This window comes from Pleurodeles waltl, chromosome 7, assembly GCF_031143425.1.
Source record: "Pleurodeles waltl isolate 20211129_DDA chromosome 7, aPleWal1.hap1.20221129, whole genome shotgun sequence".
Lineage (NCBI taxonomy): Eukaryota > Metazoa > Chordata > Amphibia > Caudata > Salamandridae > Pleurodeles > Pleurodeles waltl.
This window is the reverse complement of record NC_090446.1, coordinates 1,073,171,677-1,073,198,806: the sequence shown is the minus strand read 5'-3', so window position 1 is coordinate 1,073,198,806 and position 27,130 is coordinate 1,073,171,677.

Here is a 27,130-nt window from a genome sequence, read left to right as displayed (position 1 = left end):
ATTTCCACACTGAATAGCATCTGATGGTTATCCACATTTACAACACATGCATACAAGCACATTAATGAAAGCACGTCTTGTGACGTTCACACAGAGGCTCAACTAAAATTAAAATAGCCAATTCACAGACATTGACACACAGGCAATTAATTAATGTATTAGGTTGCATAGCCTTGCTATCCTCTATTGATGCACAACTTGCTCAAACTGGGTAATACTAATTTGTATTAAAAAAGTTTGGGTATCTACTGCGAAGAGTGCTCATCCGGTACAACAATTGGATTATCATGGTCCACAGTAGTGTGATCTGCCACATGTGCCCAAACACTGGAATACACAATGCAGGTGCAAACAGCCTATCTCTGTACAGATACAGCTGTCATTTACATTAACAATGTGAGAAATGACACAAACACAGTAAAAGACATGAATTTTGACGCAGACGCGTCAAAAAAGAGGCATATGCGTCAAAAATAGCTGCATATGCGTTGAAAAATGACGCTCACAGCCATTATACATCCATTGGCCCCGAGCAGTAATTCCTACACTGTACTCCATGAAATTGGTTAACAATGCTAAATATTTTGAACTATGGATGCAGGGTAATTTTTAAGCATTTACATAAAAAAATTGACACACAGACTCTAAGCGTCATAAAATTGTGACGCATCATAATAAAAATGCACCGCATTTGAGACAGGAAGTGATGTAATAGGATATCCTGTTTACAGAAATGGTACAGTGGGTGTACTTTCACTTTCACTTTGCACTCTGTGATTTTTCTAGACTGTGTGGCTGTGCTTAGAGTTTTGTCTGTCCCAATTGTGCTTTTGTCTCTTGTGTGCCATCCTATTTGTCATCTTTTTTATTTGTAATTGTCTCAGTTGTTCTTTGTAAGTGTTTATTTGTCATATATGGTGTCTAATTTTGTCTTTACACTGTTGGGAGTCTGTAGTGGGTATTGTTAGTTTGGGGATAGTTGGGCAGTTTGTGGTTTACTTTACTTTCATTTTCCTCCCTCCTTTCCCTTTATTTTTCTCTGTACTCTTTATTTTTACTATTATTCCTCTCATGTTGGGTAGGCCACGTCTGGGGAGAATGGGTGAGGAGGAGCTGGGTGCATTAATTTGGCTTGTGTGCCACTTCCTCCCCCTGATGATTGAAGCAGGGGTATCACACGGAGGCGAGGAGGCTCAGGTGGTCCAAGGTGCTGTACCATCTGCGTCGCATTTTCAACACACCACGCAATGACCACCAACTGAAGCACCACTGGGCTGACCTTGCTGCCAGAGAGCAAGACCTGCTGGACCACCTGGTTGTTGTGATTGGTGGCCCTGTTGGTGAGTATAATTAAGAGTAATGTGCACATTTAAATGTTCTGTAGTGACAGTAGCAGATTTGCAGATATGCTGCAGGCAATGTTTTTGGACATGTGGAATGCAAGTTAAACATACAGTAGCCCTGAGTTATACAATAATTGCTACACATTACCATCATTTGCTGACGCAACAGCTTCACAAACCTACAATACACAATTTGATCATGTAAATTAGTGCTGCTTTAACGTTAATAGATGATGGTAATGCGGCTCATACATATGTTTTATCGTTGGTCTGTGAGTGTACCAGGAAAGAGATGTTTTTCACAAGCTAAAGCAAGGAATTAATGTGTTTCGCAAATATTTCGAATACATATCTGAACTGTATTCTGGCCCATACGTACATATTTCTTCCTAAACTCAGGTAATATCTTCGGCTGATAGTTTGACTTGGTTGTGCCGCAATTAAATTAGGAATGGATTCCAAAGTAGTGCACACCGGTTCATTTCTAAATGTTTGGTGCTACTTTCCATAGCTGTAGCATAAAACATGAAGCAAATGATATAAATTGAGGGATAACAAATATCCCTGGCCCTCTGTTCATTGTACCCGAGTGTTTTAAATTGGTTTTGGGCACAATAGCTGGAACTGAGCTGATGCATTTGCCATCTGTGTAACTTTATAGCCATGCACTTCTCATAAGTTATTGGGTCATCATGGGATACCTGAAGTTGGGGAATGCATGGTCACAATGTTTTACTTGCATGATGTTATGCAAGGGACCTCTGAACAATTCCATCATATATATAAAGTTCCAAAATACTTTGCAAGTTTACGCTTGGTACACCCCTACAGATCTAGTGCAGCATATGTACGATAGCTAACTTCCCAGTACGGAGGCTATCACAGACATGGGTATATGCTAAGATAAGAAGACCAGCATTCCTGTGAGTGCTGTCATTTCGAAGGAACATACAAATTCAAACCTACATCATCATGATTGACACAGTACATTTGCTAAACCATTTTTCAATAATGGGACAGTGTCAGTTTGCTGTATACCCGCTGATCTCCCAACTTGCCAAATGTAAGATGATGAATGTGGCTAACTGTGAATTCCAAAAACCCAATATGGGCACACAGGGCAATGAGTGACACATTTCAGGTGCAATGACTACACCTGTGCCCATGCATTCTGTCATGGATGAACAAAATATACACTGTCAGCATATATTTCTTTGTTGTATTAATTTAGATAAATGGCCAATCCATGTTTAGCGTCAGATTATCATCAAGTAACGCACAGGATCCCTGCCATTATGGGGCCTTATGGGGCATATGTGGCTCTGGGGACACTGTACATGTAGCATATGTAACCTTCACACAACACAGGCCCACATGTAAGGGACCCTAGAAAGCATAATCAACCAAGATCTTAACTCAACCCACATGAGCATCACACAGTAACCGATTGTCCCTTGATGCACTACATGATAGTTAGGGCCACTGCATGTGTGCATATGTGTGTGTATCACTCACTGGAGTGACAGGGTCTATACATGTTTGCAGTGGTATGTATGTTGGATCATCATGCCTGAGAACTGGACTTTCAGATATAATGTCACATACAGTAATTTTACTTGAAAGTGTTGTACATTGCACAGACATTGAGCACATTTCACCCTTCCATGCCTTATAGGTGGACCTGCCCCTTACACAATTTGAGAAGTGGCTCGATTTGTGGACCCAGACATATCCAGTAGGTGTTGATATTTCAGTTCTGTGTTGTGTTTGCAGCTGTTGTGTGATTGTGTTGGACACATAGCAAGATATGATGTGCTGGCACATTATCTAATATGTAACTTGACTGGAGTTGACTTTTTTTTCCATATTTGAGTTGGACAATCAGTGGCGTAGAGTCATATTTTGGGATTATAGTGCAGCCCTGTAGGCATGGCCCTGTGAATAGGGTGACATTTGTTGTTACATGTCTTGTTATGAAAAATTAGCAGAGGGCCATTTTCATGTTTTAGTCAGCAAGTCATACCCTGAATCTCACAGAATAGGGATGCCAAACTATTACCCATAGACTTGAGCCTCCCTGTTCACTAATGAACATGTTAGACTGTATGTTTGACTTCCTAGCAGCATCTAGCTCCACATGTTGTGCTACGTGTATGTGACACTTGAGTGCAATGTCATAAATGTGCATGCAGCTCAGGCCCAGATGGGTGCTTGCTTCTATCTGCTTGTTGTAGGACAGGTATTGTTGCTATCAAATGATGTTGACAATTGTCTGCAATTACAAACATAAATGTGGATAGGATTGTCCATTGGTTGTGTATATCCTAGCTGGACACCCTCCTTACCTGTGGTAGACTGACTAAACCCATGTACAGCTGTCCAAAGCTTCCTGGCTGTCCTTGATGTTTGAAAGTATGTGTTGCTTGTCCATCCCCCCCTGAGGCACAGGCTTAGGGTTCTGAAATATGTGTACCTAGGTGTGAGGATCCAAGTTTAGTACACAGACATGTAAATCTGTAAATCATTTGTCTCAACCTAGGATACCCATTCTAGATTAGCAACTGCATACCATCCTGGAAATTCCATTTACAAATCTCAGATCTTGTGGCCCTAGATTGTCATTCAGAAGATAGTCATTAGTTGGCATGTCACATGTGGAGGACTTGCAGCATTTGTTATGTGACCAATGGCAGAACAATGATACCTAGAGCAATTAAGTATGTACATCTTTTTGAGCATTGCTGTGCTGTTAATTAGGACATGTGTAGGCTGCGTTGGCATGTACTTCGTCAGGGACGATCTGTACAGTGATATGGCCTGTTTCAGCTACATTAGCTGTATTGTCTGATTCTCATCAGTAGCTGTATCACACAATGATGTAACTAATGTTTGGCTTTATCTTTTTTAACAGCAGTCAATATGGATGCCAACCAGATCTGTGAATTCCATCGGAGGGCGATGCGTTACCGCCACATTCTGGATGTAGAGTCTGGGTTCCGCCACATGGCACGCCGTTATTGCCATGAAAGAGCCTCAGGGGTGTGGAGGGCATTTGCCCAAGGGGGCCCTTCTGTGTCCACAACAGCCGCCACCACCAGCACCACCACTACGACCCAGGTGGCAGTAAGGATGACAGAAACCACTGCAGGACCATCAACATCCTCAGCTCCTGGACAACTGACAGCAGCCCCTGCACCTCTCCTTCCAAGCATGGCACCACCAACTGGACAACCCTCCACTACTGGCACACAGACGACTGGACAGGCTGCAGCAGGAGGTGTCGCAGATAAATAAGAGAGTGTGTACTATTAAGAAGACCCTGCAGAGAGCGAACTTGTGACTTTGATACCCTCACACATGATTCCCTCCCCTCCCCTCCCTCCTCTTTCCTGGTTCTTTTAATTAGTGGGTTTAGGGGGCTTAGTGTTAGGTTAGAATAGGTTGTTAGTTTAGTTAGTATTAGTGGGTTGGGGTGGATGGTATGATATTTTTATATGTGTTTTTTTTTGTGTTTATGATGTTGGGGTTTTTGTGTATTAAATAAAAAAAAAAAACATATATATATATATATAATCCAAAGCAGATGAAGCAATATCCATCCAAACGACTGCACTGATCCCTCGGCCGTCTCATATGGACAAAAGAAATGTTCGTAAGTGAAGTTTCACTAATTTTATTCCATTCGATTATTTCACAGTTTCCTGCACAGAATATCACAATGTCAACGTGTTTCGGCAAACGCCTTCTACAGGACAAAAAAAAATATATATATATATTTGTTTAGTATAAGATAGTATGTGTTTAAGTTAGTATATGTTGTCCTCCATGTGTCACGATATATAATGGGGGTGGAGGGTGCGATGTTTAGAGTGTTTAGTTAAATGTGATAAGTAAGTTTATCTCAGGGTAGTTAGGGCCAATTGTGGTTAATGTGTAGTTAGGATAGGTTAGGTTAGTTAAGGTGTTTCCCCTAGTTTTAGCACCTATCGTTACAGTTTAATAAATACGTAGGTACTCCTTTACATTATGTGTCATATGCTTGGGGATCAGGGCCTTGGCATGGGTGAACAGTGTCAATTTAGTATTTGCATTTGTGTTCCATCCTGCATCCAAATCCCAATTGAGCTGTCACATTGGCAGCTACACCAAAGCTACTTCGCTAGGAATCTGCCATCCAGTGCACCCACCACTCAAGGTTACTATGGTTCCCAATGTGTTGTTAAGTTTGTATGTATGTTTTCAATCTGTCATACTTTGAGACCAGATTTGGTATTGAGGACACTGTGTTACGTCTGCCTGCAGCCTGATGTTCATGTGAACACTGATAAGGTGAGTGGTGGTATAATCTCATGTAGTATAGTATACATAACTCACACCTATCATTTGTTACATTGTACAGCCAGGTCACTTATTTGTACGTACACTCATACACATCCATTCCTGCTATTTGGTGTGTGATGAAAAATTTGATTCAAATGTCACATACATAAAGATTGTCTGGAAGAAAAATGTTAAGACAATGATTTTCTGCTTCGACATCACTTGAAGAAGACTTATTCTGTCCAACACAGCATTATACTGTAATGTTTCTATTTACTTCAGAATTAACCCTCAGGAAGGGCAGATGATGGTACAATCCAGACCACAGTGCATAGTTATCAGCCCACAATCTTTCAGGGCAGTTCTATTGACATTCAATGGGCATTAACATGAGGCAAACATCACTAATCTCCCCCACGTTTGATGTATCCCATTACACAGAGACAAAGTGCTTGTGTAAGTGCTATTTATTTTAAAGTGCTGTAGTGCTATATATATTTATATTTATATAGTCCAGGATTGTGAGTCCATTAGTGTGACACCTTCCATTGTGATCCTACACACGTGCAAAAGGACATCTCATTGGACATGCTGGAGTGAAGTGTCATACAGTGCAGAGGGACATGAATTGCAAATGAAGTAGTGAAAGACAATCACAGGGCATAGTGACAAGGTAAACAGTGGGCTGGAGAACAGTGCTTGTGAGCAGCTGTCACAAGATTGGCATGTTACAAAGCACAGGACCTTGGTTATAAGTGCCCAAGTGGCAAGGACTAGTGAGACCGGTTACTCTTACGGGTGAAGGTGATTTGTTCCACCTCTTCATCTTCTGATGTGTGTGTTGTCTCCTCTGCCCTTGGTGGTGGTGGGTTTGAAGGGGCAACACACACTTCAGCGTTTGAAGACGTGGAGTCAGAAATCCCGGTAGCTGCCAACTGTGGGGCTACTAAGGGCAGTACTGCAGCAAGGAGGAGCTGCTGGTTCTTAAGGATAGCAGCTACATCACTGTGGTAGGTAGCTAGGTCGGCCCAGAGGGGGTCAATATTGCATTTGTGCACACATTGAAAGGTTTTTTGTTGGAGGTGTTGTGTCAACTCTCTTACTGCTGTGCTGATTTCCTTCACACTTTGGTGAAGTTCTTGGAAGATTGATGTTTGCCCTTGCATGGCTGCTGCCTGTTCTGCAGTTGAAATCATGTACAAACACACCCCCTCTAGGCTGGTTTCCATATTTTGCATCCCCACCCACACCTCCTTGGCCAGCTCCCACTGTACTCCAACTACAGTCGTCTCAAAGCTGGTGCCAGTGTCGTCAGAGTCGTCAGCTGGATTGAAGCTGGCACGTCAAACAATTGGGGTGGTGGGTGGGTCCTCTGTGATGGCTGCTGTATCTGTGCTCCTCCTTGCAACTGAAGGTGGGGTCTGGAGGGTTCCAAGGACATCTTGTAGGGTCTGCTGGCTGATGTTTGTCAGCTCGTCATCCATGTCATCAGGGAAGTCCAGGACAGGCATATCCCCAGGAGAGCCATTGTCCTCTGCAATGAGATATAGTACAATTAGTGTATCTGTGTTGTGGCATTTGTAATGTGACGTGCCTGACTTCCTATTAGTTGCACATTGTGATATTGGTTCCTATTCCTTGTTCCTGTCTTTAATATTAGCATTCTCCCAGGCCTATGCCCCACCTGCATGTCACATGTAGTGTGGGCAGTTTGGGGAATTGTCTGCATCACATCCTCTAGGTGTAGGTTCTGCCCAAATTGTATGTTGCCACCTTCTTGTCCTACTCAACCCTCTGTCTACTTCCATTCTCATGTTATGGCATTGCACTGGTTGTGGGTGTTCTGATGGCACTTGCAACACACTTAACAATGTGGAACTGCCCTAGTCTCTGATATTTCACATCCAGCTGTATGTTGCTGAGACCTAGCATTTACTATGTATAGCATTGGCATGGCACACTACAGATGTCAGCATTGGTAGTATGTAATGTTGATGTTGGGGAATGTGTGCTACATTGGATTGCACTGATGGTCCTAGCAGTGTTCCATGTCCTCTTCTGACTGTGCGGGTGTATTTCACTAGCCGGTAACATATGTCCTCCCCCTCAATGCTGTTGTCTGAGCAGTATAACAATTCGGATGTTGCATGGTGTCATTGCAGCTATTGTGACCCAGGCACAGGGTGGACCCTGACATATGCAGCATGGGTATGACATTACTGCTGTGTACCTCATAATGTTTATGACAATGGCTGATGTTTGTAGCGAATATGGACATTCAAATTTGACAGGTTTAGCAAATTTTTATCGATTACTGGCGATTGATAACGTTGTCATCCTGAACCCTCTAATTTGGGCTTGTTTGTTCATGGGCACGTAGCTGCTATTAGCTACTTGACATGCACACACACCAGAGGTGGTAGTGGCAACTATTGTCAATGTTAAATTCCACTTGTGGATATGGCCTGAGACTGTTAATTGAGCCCTAGTTCATATAGGGAGAATACCAGCTGTTGTGTGACAGCAGGCCAGTTTAACGTTGTACCCTACCCCCTTGGACTGGCTTTACCTCTCCATCATCCTTGGCATGGCAGCATACCCCAATGCAAAGGTTGTTGGTGTAGTGTAGTACTGTGCCCCAGGATTGCCCTGCACAGCCCATGCCCCCGTGCCAAGCCCCTTTGCCCATTCTACTCCCTGAATATCATGACTTCCATGCATTGTGTAGTAGGTATGTCCCCCCGCTTACAGGTAATAAATAGGCATTTTAGTTTCCCATGCCACTTATCCTGCATCTGTGTTGTCTCCTGGTAGTCTGCGCTGTCCTGTCCTTGAATCCCTGTGATGATCTCCTCAGGTATGACGGCTGCCACCATCTCCTCCATGTGGTCCAGGGTCTCCTGCTGTTCTGGACTCCCACATCCAGTCTGCAGTGCTGCCTTCCTGTTCCCGGCCATCTTTTCCTTGGTCCTGCGCTTGCCGTAAGAAAAAGGCACATATCCGGTTTGCGACATCGTAAACTGGATCAAAGTCATTTTCGCCGCTTTAACGTCGTTGTTCTTTATGACGTGACGCATTGGTTTGAGTAAAAAAAAATTACTCACACCAGTGGTTTGCGCCGCCGTGAGTCAAAGTATAAATTTGACGCCCGACCAGCGCTAAGAAATGGCATTAGCCGGCGTTAAAATTTTTGCCACAAAACTGCATCTGCGCAGTTTTGCATCAAAAAGTATAAATATGGGCCTGAATGCTGTAGTGCATCTGTGCGTCTTTGGTGGATAGATGGATGGATAGAGGAATGGAATGAGTCAGATGGATGTGGATGTATGCATCAAGGCAAAATGCAGAATGAAATACAAATTAAAATAAAAAAAAATATATAAAATACATAAAAAATAGTATATTAAAATTAGAATAAAAAGAAGTTAAAAAATCAAAATGTAAACATAACATAAAAAAAGTTAAATAAAATAAATAATTATAAAAAATAAAAATAAAATATAAACATTAAAATAAAACATGAAATAAAAAGGCATAACATATTTTTTTAAGTAAAAATTTAAATAGAAAAAAAATAGAAACTTAAAAACAAATGATCAATAATTAACAATGTTTATATGTAAGCCTTTGTCAAAGACGCACTTGCTGCATACACAAAATGACTGCAAGACAACCACATGGTCAAACAACAAGGCGCAAGGAGGAGGCATTGAGTGTAAAGAACACATGCAAACCTATAGCAAGAGACACAGGCTGGATGGACTGATTGGCTACCAGCCAGCCACATGGTCAAACAACAACATGGAGCAAGGAGGCATGCCAAACAAAGACCACATGCATGCCTATGGCAAGAGACACTGGCTGGGTGGACAAAATGGCTGCCAGCCAGCCACATGGTAAAACAACAACAACTAGGAGCAAGGAGGCATGGCAAACAAAGACCACAGGCAAGCCTATGGCAAGAGACACTGTCTGGATGGACATTGTCGCTGTCAGCCAGCTCAAACAACAACAAGAGCAAGGAGAACAAAAAGAACATGTGCAAGCCTATGGCAAAGGGACACTGGCTGCATGCACAAAATGTCTGTCAGCCACATCGTCATGGGAAAGCAACAACTGCAAAAAGTAGGCCTGGAGAACAAAGAACACATGCAAGCCTATGGCAAGGGACACTGGCTGGATGGACAAAATGGCTGCCAGCCAGCCACATGGTAAAAAAACAACAGTAAGGAGCAAGGAGGCATAGCAAACTAAGAACACATGCAAGTCTGTGGCAAAGGGACACTGACTGACATGCACAAAATGGCTACCAGCCACATGGCTAAACAACATCCTCTTATGCCATCAAATAGTATTACTGACAATATTTGTTTTTAGCAAAAAAAGGAAATGCAAACATTTGCCAAGATTCACTAACGCCATCCCTGTCCTAATTGAAGTTTTAAAAACCTATACCCATCAAACATTTATTTAATGCACTGATGACTACTAGAATTGGACTGACTAGCTAAATAGCCCATTGGAAATCTAGGTAACAGACTAAAATAAGATTGCAAGTGTTATAAACATGTAGAAAAGGTATTGAGCTGTGCAACAATTTTCCCTTCAAAAGATGAAAAATCAATGAATTGCAAAATAAATAATAATTAGGCCCATACTTAATCACCAGCTCAACCAACACCATAACATTTTAAAATCAAATATCAAATTAAAGTACAAAGAAATACTGGTGCATGCCCAAGCAAACAAACACAACAACCTTACACAATTGTTTTTGAACTTACTTGTGTGATTCAACAGAAACAAAATTCTTATCCAAAGGTATATCCAGGAGACAAAGAGAGTGATCCTTCCCCCTTGAAATCCAATTGACCAGGAGATGGACAAAGCACTGGGAGGAGTCTGCTGGAAAGGAACAGGAATTTGGAGTCTCTGACACACTTCCTTCATTTTTGAAAATAAGGCTTCTCAGTCTGTAAAACAAATTTCAGGGTCCATTGAAGACTAAAATCTAGTAAAAATCTCTTTTTGACTGGAATTAATGCATCTAGAGTAGAAATTCCACTTCAGAAGTGAGTTTTTGCTCACAGGAGGTCCTGTTTTGGACACCAGCACAGCTGGAAGCAACGCGAACTCTAGCTAGTGACCTGTGAGTGTGCATCTCAACCGAGCACTCTAGAATGAATAATTCCCAACAAACAACAGTTAGATGCAATCTAAATATGCCAGTGTATTCAAGGCAACTAGTTAAGGATACATCAAAGAAGGATGTGGTTGAGTGCTACTTCCAAAAGTTGTGAGATGAATTAAGGTACTCATTGCAGGATGCACAGCTATGTTACATTAGCATGTAAAGTGTTGAGATCTAGATGCATGTAATCCCAGAATATTAATTCTGAGTTTTAGTCCATTCAATTCTCAGTTATGTAGGGAAAAAATTGGTACGATCTTTCTTAGAGAGGTGAATGGTATGCCCTGATTTCTTTTGTATGGCTAAATGTAGGGTGTGTGGCATTAATCATTAGGAAAGAAATGTCTTCTGACCATGATAACTGCATATGATTTTAATCCAGCAAGTGCCAACAAACTCCACTCTGTGGCAGAGTGTAGAATTCGGGATCTCTGCGCTACTCCGCGTAGAGTGAAGTGCCCAAATTCTGCAAACTTCACTGGCGGAGCAGATTTCTATGCCCAGGCTTTCTTGATATGTGTCCTTGCTTGCACGCTGCAGCAGAATAGCCTTTTAGAGCACACATTTTGAAATCTTTATTAACTGCTATGCATTTCCATTAATCTGCAGTATGGAAATTGCTCTCACACCTATAACACAACTTATTGTGCTGTTCAGGCTTCCCCATGCTATTACTAGATTTTAGTACTGCACCCACAATATTGTGCTCTAAATACATTGGAAACTTCCCCATAGCTAGTGTTCTTATTTTCCATTTCTTTCACACATAATTTGACCTTTCCACAACTTTGGGTATGTCTATAGCATCTTTCAAAGATGTATTATTCGCAGTCCATAGATGTTCTTGAATCTTCTTGATCCTATAATGTACAATTCATTGGTCCCTAATTAACACATTCATCATTGCTGCAAACTTACATTTCATCAATTCTCTTTGGAAAAAAACCTGTCAGTAATTTCACTCTCATTTTGAAAATACATGTCAAATATATACCTTGTCGTAAACAGGTTTACATCTTTTGCAAACCTTTGTTCTAGTCGTTTTTTAGCTTTGACATTCACATCGTCATTTGGATCCCCATTTGGTTAAGTAGCTAATGGTAAATACTTAAAAATATGCTGGTCCTCATTAGTATTCAAGAGTAATGCTTTTTCCTAGCAACTGTAAATATCTGTCCATCTATTGCTTCAATATATGTTTCCACCATACTTATCCATTTTTCCTATTCCACCGCTAACAAATTAGGTTGTAAAAAAACAAGGCCGGAAAAACAATAGCACCTTGTGACTTCATATTGAATTCTAGCAATTGATATACACACTTGTGCGTCTCTTAAAAATGAAAACAATTTGACAAAAGAATACAAGGCAACTATGCATGTATACCAGTGGACAATCAATGGATGATGCACAAATAATTCCCCATTGACTCAAGATATGAATTGCTACACTCACCAAGCAAAATGTTAAGCTATCTTTCAGTGAGTGCCACCACTGTAGTTGGAGACCTAGAGAACACTGCTGTAGTCACTGGACAACATGTATGAATATTACAGGAATAACTATTGTGGGTGAAATGCACAAGTCACTGGTGAATAGGTGTGTGTCTTCCTTCGCCTCAAAACAATAGGGTAAAAGTTCCAAAAGGTGAGCCCACCAACATTCTCTCACCTCATCTCTCACCAAGGGCCAGATGCAGGAAAATTGCAAATTGCGACTTGCAATTTGCGAGTCCTTCCGACTCAAGTCGCAATTTGCAATGCAGAACGGTGTCTCAGACATCGTCTGCGACTCGCTATGGGGTCGCAATGACCCACCTCATTAATATTCATGAGGTGGGTCGCAAATTGCGGCCCCATAGCGAGTCTAGGCACTCGCAAACATGGAGGCCTGCTGTAGTCAGCAGACCTCCATGTTCGTGACTGCTTGTAAATAAAGCAGTTTTTTTTTTTAAGTGTAGCCCGTTTTCCTTAAAGGAAAACGATCTGCACTTAAAAAAAAAAAAAGAAACCTTTAGTTTCGGTATTTTTTCAGGGCAGGCAGTGGTCCCTTGGACCACTACCTGCCCTGAAAAAATTGTTTTGGGTCCATTCACAAACTGGAAGGGGTCCCATTGGGACCCCTTCCAATTTGCGAGTGGGTTACCATCCACTTGAAGTGGATGGTAACTGCGACACCATTTGCGACCGCATATGCGGTCGCAAATGGTATTGCGTACCACTCCGAATCGCAAATAGGAAGGGAACACCCCTTCCTATTTGCGATTCTGAAATGCATATTGCGAGTCGGTCCCGACTCGCAATATGCATTTCTGCATGGCAAAGAGGCATTTGCGCCTCGCAAACGGCGATTTTCGCAGTTTGCGATGTGCAAATCCTTTGCTACATCTGGCCCCAAATCCCTTCCTCCTCCCTCCGATGACACCAACACAGCAGGGTGCAATCTCAACTCATGGATCACCGAATGCGCCAACAATCTAGCCCCTTTCTGGCTTACATCGGCCAAACGCATACCTAAGAAAGCCAGCCGGTTCACCACTGAACTCCAAGAATCAAAGAGTACCCACAGACATTTAGAGAAAAATGGAGGAACAGCAAAACCAACAAAGACCTTGCTTCCTTCAGTGCTGCAGCCGCTGCCCACCGCCAAAAAATCAAGAACACAAGGAAGGACACACTCCGAGTGAGCATCAACTCCGCCTCACAAAACTCGAAGGAACTCTTCTCAGTCATCATCCAGTTTACAGATCCTCCCTCCAAAGCCACCAGCATCCCCCATCACAGGACCCCTGTGACAAACTTGACACCTTTTTTCACCACAAGATCCAGGATATCTCTGACAGCTTCCTCCCAAAAAATCCTGGTACCGGAACCTGTTACGGACGCACCCCCTAGAACCCACCCAGACCATCCACAGCTGGTCCACGCTCATCAAGGAGGAAACAGTCAGCATCATGAACAGCACCAACTCCGGAGCCCCCACAGACCCTTGCCCACACCACATATACATCAGAGCCAGCGCATCCATCGCCCCGAGCTCTGGAACACAATCAACTGCTCCATCAACACTGGCACCTTCCACAATGACTGTAAACTTGCCAAAATACGCCCTCTCCTGAAGAAACTTTCGGCAGACCCATCAGAACTAAATAATTTCTGGCCCATCTCGCTGCCACCCTACCCCGCCAAAGTACTGGAGGAAGCAATCAACGACAACTATTCAATTTCATCGAGGCCAACAACTCCCTGGACAGCTCCCAGTCCAGCTTCCGCAGCAACCAGATCATGGAGACAGCCCTCCTGGCAGCCACCGACGACATCTGATTACTCCTAGACCACGGCACCACTGCAGCGCCCATACTCCTCAACCTCTCAGCAGCCTTTGACGCTGTCTCCCACAGAACTCTATGCACCAGACTCCACAACAGAGGAATCCGTGGAAGAGCCCTGGAATGGATCCAGTTCTTCCTCTCCAGGGAGGATGCAAAGGGTCAGACTCCCTCCCTACACATCCAGACCCACAGGAGTCAACTGTGGAGTCCCTCAAGAATCCTCTCTGAGTCCCACACTGTTCAACCTATACCTGGCCCCTCTCACAGCCATCGTCAGAAGCCACGGTATGAACATCGTATCTGATGCCGATGACACACAGCTCATCATTTCCCTCACCAAAAACCCAGGCACAGCCAAAAGGAACTTCCACTCAGGAATGGAAGCTGTCACCACCTGGATGAGGGAAAGCTGCCTCAAGCTCAACTCCAACAAGACTGAGCTCATCATCTTCGGAAACACCAACTCAGCTTGGAACAATTCCTGGTGGCCCACATCCCTCAGTGCCCCCCCTGCACCGACTGAGCACGCCCGCAACCTAAGCATCATCCTCGACTTCTCCCTATCCATGCCCCGCCAGGTAAACTCAGTCGCCTCCTCCTGCTGGTACACACTCCGCAAATTTCAGAGGAGTGAATCCCAGCAGACTGTCGCAGGACAGTCACTCACATCTTAGTCACAAGCAAGCTTGACTACGGCAATGCCCTCCACACCGGCACTTCAACTAGAAACATCAAAAAACTACAACTCATCCAGAACGCCGCTGCCAGACTCATTCTGGACCTCCCACACTGATAACATATCTTCTAACACCTGAGGGCACTCCACTGGCTCCCGGTCAGGAAACAAATCACCTTCATGGTACTCACCCACACCTACAAGGCCATACACAACTTAGGACTAGCCTACCTGAACCACCTCGTCTCCTTTCACACCCTCGCCAGATCCCTCTGCTCCTCCCAGACGGCTCTGGCCACCAACCCTCGTAGCCACAAAACCTCTGCTGCAGGACAATCCTTCACCTACATTCCAGCAAAGAACTGGAATGTCCTCCCCTTGCACTTCAGACAAAGCCCTTCACTCACCATCTTCAAGTAGAACCACAAGACGTGGCTCCTCTCCTCCCTCCCAGTGCCTTGAGACCCTCACGGGTGAGCAGCCACGCTTTCCAAAAACTGATTGATTGATTCTTTTTCAGCACTGTGTTATTCATTGTAAGCTATCCTACACTGCGCCTCTTACCCTAAAACGAGCATGGCACAATCCTTCCCCAGTCAGAGCTCCCTGAGCCCACCCTGAAGAGAGACTATGTAAATGGGCAAACCCTCCTTTGTGGTCATTCTAAACCAGTTCTGGGACAAACCACCTCAGGCCTCTTTTGTCTGTTCTTAAAGTTAAGAGGGATGCCTTACCTTCAGAGTTCTCTTAGTTCTTCTCTTCTGCCTGTAGCCTTTTCATTGTGAATGTCTTAGGCTACTGTTCTAGCCTAAATACTTAAAAAATACTGCAGCATACTATTGACCAAAAAGCCTTTTTTCAGTTGAATCGCTGTTATTTCTAGCTAGCACAAGTGCCAGTAATTTGCCTTACTATACAAGTAATGACTTTTATTTTCGTTGCACGAGATCGGCTTGAGCAGAAAATGTCAACTCCAGATGTCAGGACCGAAGGTAGATGCCACAACAGAGCTCAGTCTGTAGGATCAGGTAAATGGTATCAAGTTTTGCAAAAACCAAACAGGATATTCTGTGTCAGCCACTCACCTGAATTCCAGGCATTCAGATGAAAATTCCCCAATCTTGGTGAGGACTAACATGACCGCGAAGAAGAGTACATTGTCCTCTCACACGTTCTCAAGGGGAAGGGGGTATGGGGAAGAGAAAAAGAGAAAACACCAGCTTCTGCTTCATGAACTGCAGAATTGGACTGCTGGACTCTGAGCTGTGTGTCGTGTTGGGCATCAGGACTTATGATTTCTCAAAGCACTGGGTTCTTGGTTTTTAGGATTCTTGGCTGCAAAAGAATTATTTAATACATTTGAACTTGCATAAACTATTGTACATTGCATAATGTCAGTTATTTGTGGTCCATTGAGCAACATTTCTATAAGGCTAAACAAGTCTTTTCCTCTTTTTAAAATACTTTTAGAGTCTCTGAAGCATTGTCCAAACCCAAAAATAATCAACTTGACTAAAGGGGTTCTTTGTGTTCTTGCATAATCTCTTGCCAATAATAGTTTTGATAAACTTGCTCTATTTCCAACACCCTAATTCTCAGGGGAGCGCTTGTTAAAGGAAATATGTCTTTCCCTAATATCTGTTTAGCGGTATCTTGGATTCCCACCCAAACGATAAATCAAGCTAGTTCTTATTGTCATAAATTATTTAAAAGAAGGAACTTGACTTGCACTGGAACTCGACTGGAGGCAGGCTTGACTTGACTGGAGACAGGTGAGCAGAACAATAGGTATGAATAGAAGCATGGCCTTAGACTCACAAGCATCCTTACATAATTATATGTGCACATGTGCCTTTTGGCAGTTGATTGCTTGTTAAATAAATGAACAATTATCCTCCTGATTGTGGCACATGTTCAATACAGATCACTTTGTGAAGAGCACATGTTTTGGCAGTTACAGTTGGCACAAGTTTAGCAGGTGGGATACAATGTACATAATCAGCAAGCATTGGTTATAACAAATGACACATTTAACAAGCATTGGCTATTGCAAACTTGATATTCAAGGACGTAAAGAATATACCCAAATAAGTGTGAATGTTGCAAGCAACAGCATCATACTGTAATCCAGCTCTTGGATGTGCTAGTGTACCCACAACACAGGACCTCACAACAAACAGACACACTTCTTGGGAAGTCTGAAAGCCAAGCAGTTGGCATATGCAGGGATGTAGCTTTTATACAGGACCGTGCCCTTGATGGAAGACACTTCCCAAACCTATATAAGGGGCATGGTTTCGGGAGGCTGTAGGAAAGAGGTCAAAATTAAAAGGAAAATGATTATACATCAGGAGCAGGAGTATGGGGAGGTAGGAGGGTCAATAAAGCACGAGGAAGAGGGTGGACTGTAATTGGGGTGACTAAGGATGTAACCAGGCAGCACAAGCAGTGCAGAGTGAGACACAACAAAAAAAATCTCTCCACACCAAAGCCTTTTGTCAATTGTCTTGGAGAAATTCACATCTCACTAAAGGAGAGCCATTCAAAATTCAGATGACCCTGGACCCTGGTGGAAAGGCATATTTGGCTTAGGTAGGAAAATTACAACTTTTTAAAAGTATCATTTTCAGAATAGTAATATAAAAACTGATTTTACGATTAAGTTTTGCTTGCTGCTCCAAAAATGAAACTAAGCATCACAGGGTGTTATAATGTAACCAGGTGTTTTCCTATGGAAGATTCATTCTTGCTACAGTGAAAAATGACTTTAAAGATTTTTCACTTCTAGGACATGTAAAACAATAAATACACATGTCTTACAGTTAAAACAACATGCATGAATGCATCCTGATCTCTGAATTTTAAGGGCCTACCTTTGGGGTGACATATAAGTACTTAAAAGGAAAGTTTAGGCCTGGCAAAAGGTTAAAATGGCAGTTCAAATCTGTGCAACCGGTTGCAAAGGCAAACCTGGAGAAATGTTTTACAGTGTTACCTTAGTGGATGGCACAATGAGTGCAGAAACCCACTCGTGGCATTTAATTTACATACTCTAATTACAAGTAGTGCCAACAAAAGGAGGGGAGGTCCCTATACCCCCACTGGATTAGGGACAATAACAATAAAGAGAATCAAAATATCCAACTGGGATAAATCAATACTAAGGGGGTGATTCCAACCTTGGCGGGCAGCTACCGCCGCCCGCCAGGCGGCTGCAATAGTGCGGCCCCCATTCCAACATTCCCGATGGGCCGGCGGGCGCTAACCATGTTTGCGCACGCGGGCCCAGCGGGAATGAGGCCGCAACACAGGAGCCGGCTCCTAATGGAGCCGGCAGTGTTGCGGCCGTGCGACGGGTGCAGTTGCACCCGTCGCGCTTTTCACTGTCTGCCATGTCAGGCCAGTGGCATGGGCAGTGCAGGGGCCCCCAGGGGCCCCAGGACACCCCTTACCACCAGCCTCTTCCTGGCGGTGTAAACCGCCAGAAACAGGCTGGCGGTAAGGGGGTCATAATCCCCAGGGCAGCGCTACTTGCAGCGCTGCCCTGGTGGATTATCATCGGCGGGAAACCGCCGGCCCCGGCGGTGCGACCGCGGCTTTACCGCCGCGGTCAGAATAGGGAATGAAGCACCGCCAGCCTGTTGGCGGTGCTTCCGTCATTCTTGCCCTGGCGGTCCTAAGTATCTAAGCAAAAAACTAAATTTTTTACTGAATAATAATTTCTTTATACCAAATAAATCAATGTAATCATAGTGTCAGCACATCACCTATGCACATAACAAATTGATACAGACACAAACTATATACAAGTTAAAAAACAAACTTAATAACCAAAACAGCACTGTGGAACGTCAAATTAAATACAAGCTGCTAAACCATGGACAGGCAAGCAGTCGTGGATCCAGGTAGTGACAGTTGTAGGAGGGAAGAATCCTGTTCCATTGCAGGGGATCCAACACTGGAATGAAAGTCCGATCCAATCTCCAAATTATTCAATGCAAATGTTTAAAAAATTCCAACAGTCACTCCTTAGAACGGTATAGTCGACGCGTTTTGGCCTAAAAGACTACGGCCTCCTGAGGACAATGACGACAGTGCCTATATATATAACACAATCACATTACCAAACAACACCTATAGTCAAAACATGTTAAAATACCACCAGGTGGGGGTCCCACACCTGTTCATCAACTGCACCTCAAATGTGCATAAAACCGAAATCAACAAAAAACTGTGAGAACACACACTTTAAAAAACTCTATACAAATAGTCAAGCTGCAGCCCCCTCATAAAACCGTTATTACAAGTAATAACCTTATTACAAGTAGTAGCATATAAAAGGGAATTATAAGTAAATTACAAATCCCAAACAGGTGTATGCCAATTTTATCATGTTTAAAAGGAAGAACAAAAGCACTTTACCACTTGTTAGCAGGAGTAAAATCGGCAGAGTCATGTGTACAAAACAAATGGATTCAGTTAAAGAAGGCACAAATCTGGGGGAGTGCTATTGAAAGGATGGTCATTTCCAACAGGATCCACAAAGTTCCAGGTTTCATGAAATGTTGGGAGGAGCACATTTTGACACCAGCTTCGGGTCCAGGACTGTGGGGACAGCACTTGGGGATCAAAACTCACTCAAGCAGAGGCCTGTGGCAGGATCCAAGCAGGACCTCTTGGAACTGGTTAGCTGGGCAGTTGCAGAAAGACCACTTGTACCTTGTTGTGCACCGGTATCTTGAACAGGAGGTCTGCCTTAGGACAACTTTTTTGTCCTAGTATAACAGGGAAAGCAGACTCATTCTTCTTGGCTCCTATTCAGTCACAGACAACAGGTCCTGTCCACTGCTGTTCTTTCACAGTTCCAGAATATGTTCTGAGGAGGATACTGAGGATGCTGTATGCAAACAAAACAACAACCACTCCCTAACCAATTGAATAAAAATTCTCAGGGGTGACTCTACCTCCTTTTTTCAGCATTTCCTGTGTGTCTTACTACAAAATTTGACTCAGTGCTTCTCTGTGCATAAAACCAAGGTGATAGAATCTTTCTTCCTCTGCGCAGAGTTCCCAAGCCCACACCAGAGGTGTGGCCAGGGAAATGAGTAGCCCCTTCTCTGCAGTCATACTAGTTCTGGGGGTGCACCTCCTCTCTTACTGGAATTGGTGCCTGCCTGACTGCCTGGGGGAACAAAGGGATGAGGCAGGCTCTAAACCTTTCTGTTAAATATTAAAAGTCACCACTAAGTAGGCCTTAATGCCCATACAGTAGAGTGCAAGTTATTAAATGTAGGATATGTAAAAGGTTAACATTAAACATGTTCTCACAGTGACAATGTTCTAAAGCTATTAGCAGGGCTGGCTGATCCATAGGAAAGCATTGGGTTACAATATAAAATTGAATAGTGTCATTTCGGGCCAGGAAGTAGCTAATGTTATTGTTGGTCTTCTTGAATTGTAATTACAAGCCCAACTCACTAGTCAAGTCAGATTTGCAATAAATATTTTGGAAAGTTTAATATTAGACTGTTAAATTTTCCCTACTTAAAGCCTCTGCAGTCTCATTTAAATGAGCTCCAATTATAAAATGGCAGGGAGGCTGAAAGAGATGACTTTATTAATGCAGACTGGTTTAATCATTTAATGCTTAAATTAAATGAATACCACAAACAACGATGCAAATATTTTTAATGAACTCTACATTAATCACTTCAGTGACACAATTAATCAGATTTTTCACTTCTAATGATCACTGCACAGTATGCTGCCACCACCGCACTCATGATAATTTATTCCTGGCAAAAGTAAATGCCTTTTACTATCATGAGTGTATTGCGTCCTTGTCTAATAAGACCACAATCTATGAGACAGGACTATGGCCCTCATTACAACATTGGCGGTAAAAGTCACTTACCGCCGTGCAGAAGACTGCCAACACACCGCCGTGGAATTCCGCCACAGCTATTATGACCCAGCGCACGGAATCCGCCAAAATTCAGACACCCACACAAGTCCGCCACACCGAAGGTCAGTGATGAACTGGCGAAAACAAAACCTCCACTGTCACGCCAACAGAAATACACCCACACTATCAAGACACACGAATCCATGCAGCGGTCTTTCAACCGCGGTATTCTATTGGTGGTACACACCGCTGCGCTCAAAATACACACACTGTTACAAAACACAGCCACATTGGACAATTCAAAACACTCACACCTGATACACATACACACAGCACACCCACACACCCAATACAATATAAAACACACACCTAAATCACCCACAAACCCCTACGACCAAAATCCCGAACGAAGGCCAGAGAGAGACACCACAAACAACTACCAAGCATCCACAGGCACACAATACCATCACCCACAGAACTTCCACGCACCTCACACAACACACCACTAAATATCACCCCACTTATCACTACACACACCACCCCACACATCACCCACACCACCCCATAGAACGGCAAAGACATCCCAGGTTCTCTGAGGAGGACCTCAGGGTCATGGTGGAGGAAATCGTTCGGGTAGAGCCACAGCTATTCGGATCACAGGTGCAGCACACCTCCATAGCTAGGAAGATGGAGCTATGGCGCAGAATAGTGGACAGGGTCAACGCAGTGGGACAGCACCCAAGAAATCGGGATGACATCAGGAAGAGGTGGAACAACCTACGGGGGAAGGTGCGGTCCGTGGTCTCAAGACACCACCCTGCGGTTCAGCGGACTGGCGGCAGACCCCCACCTCCTCCCCCACAACTAACAACATGGGAGGAGCATGTCTTGGCGATTCTGCATCCTCAGGGCCTCGCAGGAGTAGATGGAGGAATGGACTCTGGTAAGTCAAATCTTAACTATTACATCCCCCACCCTACCTGCATGCCATCACATACTCCCACCCTCACCCTCATCCCCATCACTCCTACTCCTCACAAATGTCCCACTATCACAACCCACCCATCCCAACACCAAGCCCTGCATGCAACAACAAAGCATGGACACCCATCACCAAAACATGCCCACTGCACATACCCATACACCCCCCAAACCATCATCACACAAGGTCGTACACAGGAATGCAAGCACTGGGGTACACGGACACCCTGCCATTGCACACCATGGCACACACAGATGTAATAAACATCCTTTTATACCCCTGCAGGACCCCTACCCAACGTCACCGGACAGAAGGGTCCACACATGTCCACACCACCAACAGAAGAGGCCCACAGTGATGACAGCAGCTCTGTCCAACTGGATCTAGATGACCAGCCCGGCCCATCGGGGACCTCAGGACAGTCGGTTCCCCACACACAGTCACAGGCCACTACAGGCCTTCCCCCCTCTGGAAACACCAGCTCAGCACCCACCCAGCGGGCCCATACCTCTGTCCCCAGGACACGTCAAGCAGCAGTGTGTCCACCACTACAGGGAACCCAGGCTAACCCACCACCCCAACAACAACAGGGACCTGGGGGCAGTGGTAGGGGGCACACGGTCCAGGGGACGGAGGCCCAGGAACACAGGGGAACTGGGAGGGCTGCTGTGTGACAGGGGGAGGACAGGCCAAGGGAACCCACTCTCCACAAGGCCCTCTCCTCGTTCATGGGAGCCTACCACCACTCCCAGGAGACGATGGCAACCGTACTGGCCAAGTTTCAGGAGACCCAGCGCCTGCAGGAGGAACAGTATTTGGGCTTCAGGGAGGAACTCAGAGCTATCAATTCCACCCTGGGCACCATTGTAGATGTGCTGAAGGAAGTACTCAACACCAGGAGGGACACTGGGGCACAAGGCGCCTCACACTAGCATGGACGATGAACTGCCCACCACCTCCGCCGGCGCTAGTTGACACGAGGCACCGCCACAGGACCACCACACCAGCACCCCACCCCCTGCAGGGGGAGAACCACCCCGCAAACGGTCCCTGAGATCCAGGACAAAGACAGAGAACAATGCCAAAACCCCGCCAAGAAATGAGACCACCCTGAATGTCATTCTTCTGTTCTACTTTGTCACCCTGTCCATCCTCAAACTGCCCAAGATCCACTTCCTATGCCCATTTGGGCAATGCACCTGTGAGACTAATAGACTGGACTCTGCCATGGACATTCCTCCGCCATCACCCCTCACCATTTTACAACCCCCTCCAATATTGAGCACTTAAAAAAACACCCTTGAAGCACAAAACAATCTGAAGACAGTCTGTGATTTCGGAATAGTGTATTAGCAATTACTGTGGCAAAATGCTCTTTCAATTGTAATGTCAACATACCTATGTCACACAGCTCTAGTCCATGAGGAAACAAAGCAGATGTCACACTGTGGGACACACATCTGTGAAATCGTAAGGGAAAGTAACAACTCAGTGACCATACACTGAGTGAAAACGACAGACAGTAGAGAGGTAGTAGTGTTAAAGTACATGTAGTAGGCAGGTTTGTATTCTTACCTGTGTCTCACTGGAAATATTGCAGGGTCACCGAGTTCCTGTTGTCCATGTCCTCTTCTTCTGCTTCCTCGTCTTCACTGTCCACAGGCTCCAAAGCTGCAAAAACACCGCCATCTGGACAATCCTCCTGCAGAAAAGGCACCTGTCGTTGCAAAGCTAAGTTGTGAAGCATACAGCAGGCCACGATGATCTGGCACACCTTCTTTGTTGAGTAGAATAGGGACCCACCTGTCATATGGAGGCACCTGAACCTGGCCTTCAGGAGCCCGAAGGTCCGGTCTATTATCCGCCGAGTTCGCCTATGGGCCTCATTGTAGCGTTCCTGTGCCCTTGTCCTGGGATTCCTCACTGGGGTCAGTAGCCATGACAGGTTGGGGTAACCAGAGTCACCTGCAAATGGCGAGGGACAACTGTTAGACACACACTAACCTGGAGGGGTATCCCCAGACAAACATTCCCACTGACTTGCTTCCAGGTGCTCACCTATTAGCCACACACTGTGCCTCTGGAGTTGACCCATCACATAAGGGATGCTGCTATTCCGCAGGATGTAGGCGTCATGCACTGAGCCAGGGAACTTGGCATTCACATGGGAGATGTACTGGTCTGCCAAACACACCATCTGCACATTCATGGTTTCTGTACACCTGTTCACTCTTGCGGGGGGTACCAAAGCCACATGGGTCCCATCAATGGCACCCATGATGTTGGGGATATGTCCCAGGGCATAGAAGTCTCCTTTCACTGTAGGCAAATCCACCACCTGAGGGAAAACGATGTAGCTCCGCATGTGTTTCAGCAGGGCAGACAACACTCTGGACAACACGTTGGAAAACATAGACTGGGACATCCCTGATGCTATGGCCACTGTTGTTGGAAATGTCCCACTTGCAAGGAAATGGAGTACTGACAGCACCTGCACTTGAGGGGGGATTCCTCTGGGATGGCGGATAGCTGACATCAGGTCTGGCTCCAGCTGGGCACACAGTTCCTGGATTGTGGCACGGTCAAGCCTGTAGGTGATGATCACATGTCTTTTCTCCATTGTCGACAGGTCCACCAGCGGTCTGTACACCGGAGGATGCCGCCATCTCCTCACATGTCCCAGCGGACGGTGCCTATGAACGACAACAGGGAGCACAGAGTCAAACAACTCCGAGGTACGTACCCACAGCTTACACAGAACACGAATCATAATCCGAAAATTGCCCTGTATGTGTGTTGAGGCTAGGCCTAGGTATCTGTGACGCAGTTAAAAATTAAGCCATGTGGGTCCCTGAAATGGTGGCTGCCTGACCTGTAAAGTGGGTCAATGGGATGTGAGGTAACTGCTCTGGCGTTGTACACCATCGCAGTAGGTGGTCGAAGACCGTGGCGCAATTCTGCATTGGTTAACATTGGATCCTATGGGTCCCAGGAGCCAATGACGATGTACGCCGGCGGTGACGGTATGTACCGCCACGGACGTGACCGCCATTTTCTATCTGTTCAATCACTCGATACCTGATCTTCGCCAGGAGAGGACCTACACTGCAAGTGCTGCTGTGACCTCGGTCTGGAAGAGACAATGGCTCGTGCAATTGGGGAAAGAGCCCCTGCCTTCACATCGGAGGAGTTGGAGAAACTCGTGGATGGGGTCCTCCCCCAGTACACGCTACTCTACGGTCCTCCAGACAAACAGGTAAATACACTGGGAGCATGCTGTATGGGCTATGCCTGTGTGGAGTGGGGTGGATGAAAGATGGGGGGGGACTGAGGCGCGCTTTTCCCCTTGTACAATTCATGTAGGTCAGCGCCCACCAGAAAAAATATATTTGGCATGCCATTGCCAAGGATGTCCGGACCCTGGGGGTCTACCACAGACGGAGCACCCACTGCTGGAAAAGATGGGAGGACATTTGCCGCTGGAGCAAGAAGACGGGGGAGGCCCAGCTGAGGATGGCCTCCCCATGTGGGAGGGGTGCCTGTCGCACCATGAACCCCCTAATGTTCAGGATCCTGGCGGTGGCGTATCCGGAGTTGGATGGGCGCTTGGGGGCATCACAGCAGCCACAAGGGGGTGAGTACACTCTCATTCTGGTGATTTTGCGTGCAGTGGAGGTGTCTGGGTGGTGGAGGTGGGCTGTGGGTTTCCCTAGGCCAGGGCAAGTTTAGGAGGCAAGGTCCCCTTGTTCTGGCAGAGCCTGTGGCACCCTACCCCACCTGTGTACAGTGCCAATTACACCTAGTCAGGATCCTGTGTCATCCATGTGCGCAGATGTCGTCCATAGCCTTGTAGGCCATGTCCTAGGGATTGAACAGTGGAGGCCAAGTGCGCGGCGTAGTGCAGGGGGCTTCTGTGTCTGTTGTGTCTGCCAACGGTAGCAGTAATGCATGCACTCAACATGTCTTTCTTCTGTCACCCTCCCCCCTTTTTGTGGTCTCCCTGTTCTTGTGTGCATTAGCATCATCAGGCAGAGGAGCAGTGGCAACGGAGAAGGAGGGAGCTGCATCCCATATGGCCCTGGAGGGCGAGGCAACGGACTCGGAGTTCACCAGTGGGACGGAGGGCGAGGGGAGCTCCACGGCGGGGACAGGAGCTGACACCAGTGACACGGACTCGTCCTCTGATGGGATCTCCCTTGTGGTGGCGGCAACATCTGTGCCCCCGCATCTAGAGGTACAGCCGCCACCCCCCTTACCAGCACCTCCCTCCCAGCAGCCCCTCAGCCTTTGCCCCGTGCCCGCTCACCCAGGAGGGTGGGCATCACCTTCGCCCCAGGCACCTCAGGCCCTGCCCCAGTCACCCCTGCTACCCTCAGTGAGGAGGCCATTGACCTTCTCAGGTCCCTCACTGTTGGGCAGTACACCATTTTGAATGCCATCCAGGGTGTAGAAAGGCAGTTGCAACAAACAAATGCATTCCTGGAGGTAATTCATTCTGGTCAGGCGGCCCTTCAGCAAGCTTTTCAGACTCTGGCCTCAGCACTGATGGCAGCCATTGTCCCTGTCTCTAGCCTCCCTGCCTCCAACTTTTTCCACCCAGACCCAATCCCCTCTACCTCAGCCTATCCCAAGCACACCTTCAGACCAGCATGCACACATGTCAACACTCAAGGGAAGCTCAGGCAAACAAAAGCACCACACATCCCACAGGCACTCACACAAGCATCACACACATGCAGACACACCAACGTCCACTGCCTCCACTGTGTCCCCTCCTCCCTCCCAGTATCGTCTCCACTCACACCTGCATGCACTACATCTACAGCCACAACTGCCATCACCATCACACACACCACCCCACCCCGCTCATGTGCAGTCACCACCCCCACTGCCATTCACTTGTCCCCTGTGTCCTCTCCCAGTGTGTCTGTGACGCCACCTCCCAAGATACACAAACGCAGGCACACACCCACCCAAAAGCCATCCACCTCACAACAGCCTTCAGCGCATGCACCTTCACCCAAAGTCACCAAACGAACACCTCCTACAACCACAATCTCTTCGTCCACTCCCCAAACCCCCTCCAGCTACCCGTCCCAGTGTTTCCCAAAAACTTTTCCTGTCCAACCTTGACCTCTTTCCCCCACTTCCCCTGCCCCGTCCGTCTCCTAGGGACCGACTCTCCAGGTCTCAACCTAGCACCACAGTCACAACATCTCCGGGACCAGTGGTGCCTGTAGTCACCAGAATCTAGAGTGCACCGGCCACCAGGGCAGCCAGTGTGGCACGGAGCCACAGCACGGACAGTCCCCCACCTGTGAAGCATCAAAAGTTGGCCAGTGCCCGGCGGGAGAGGGGGAAGACTCCAGCCACCAAAGCCGC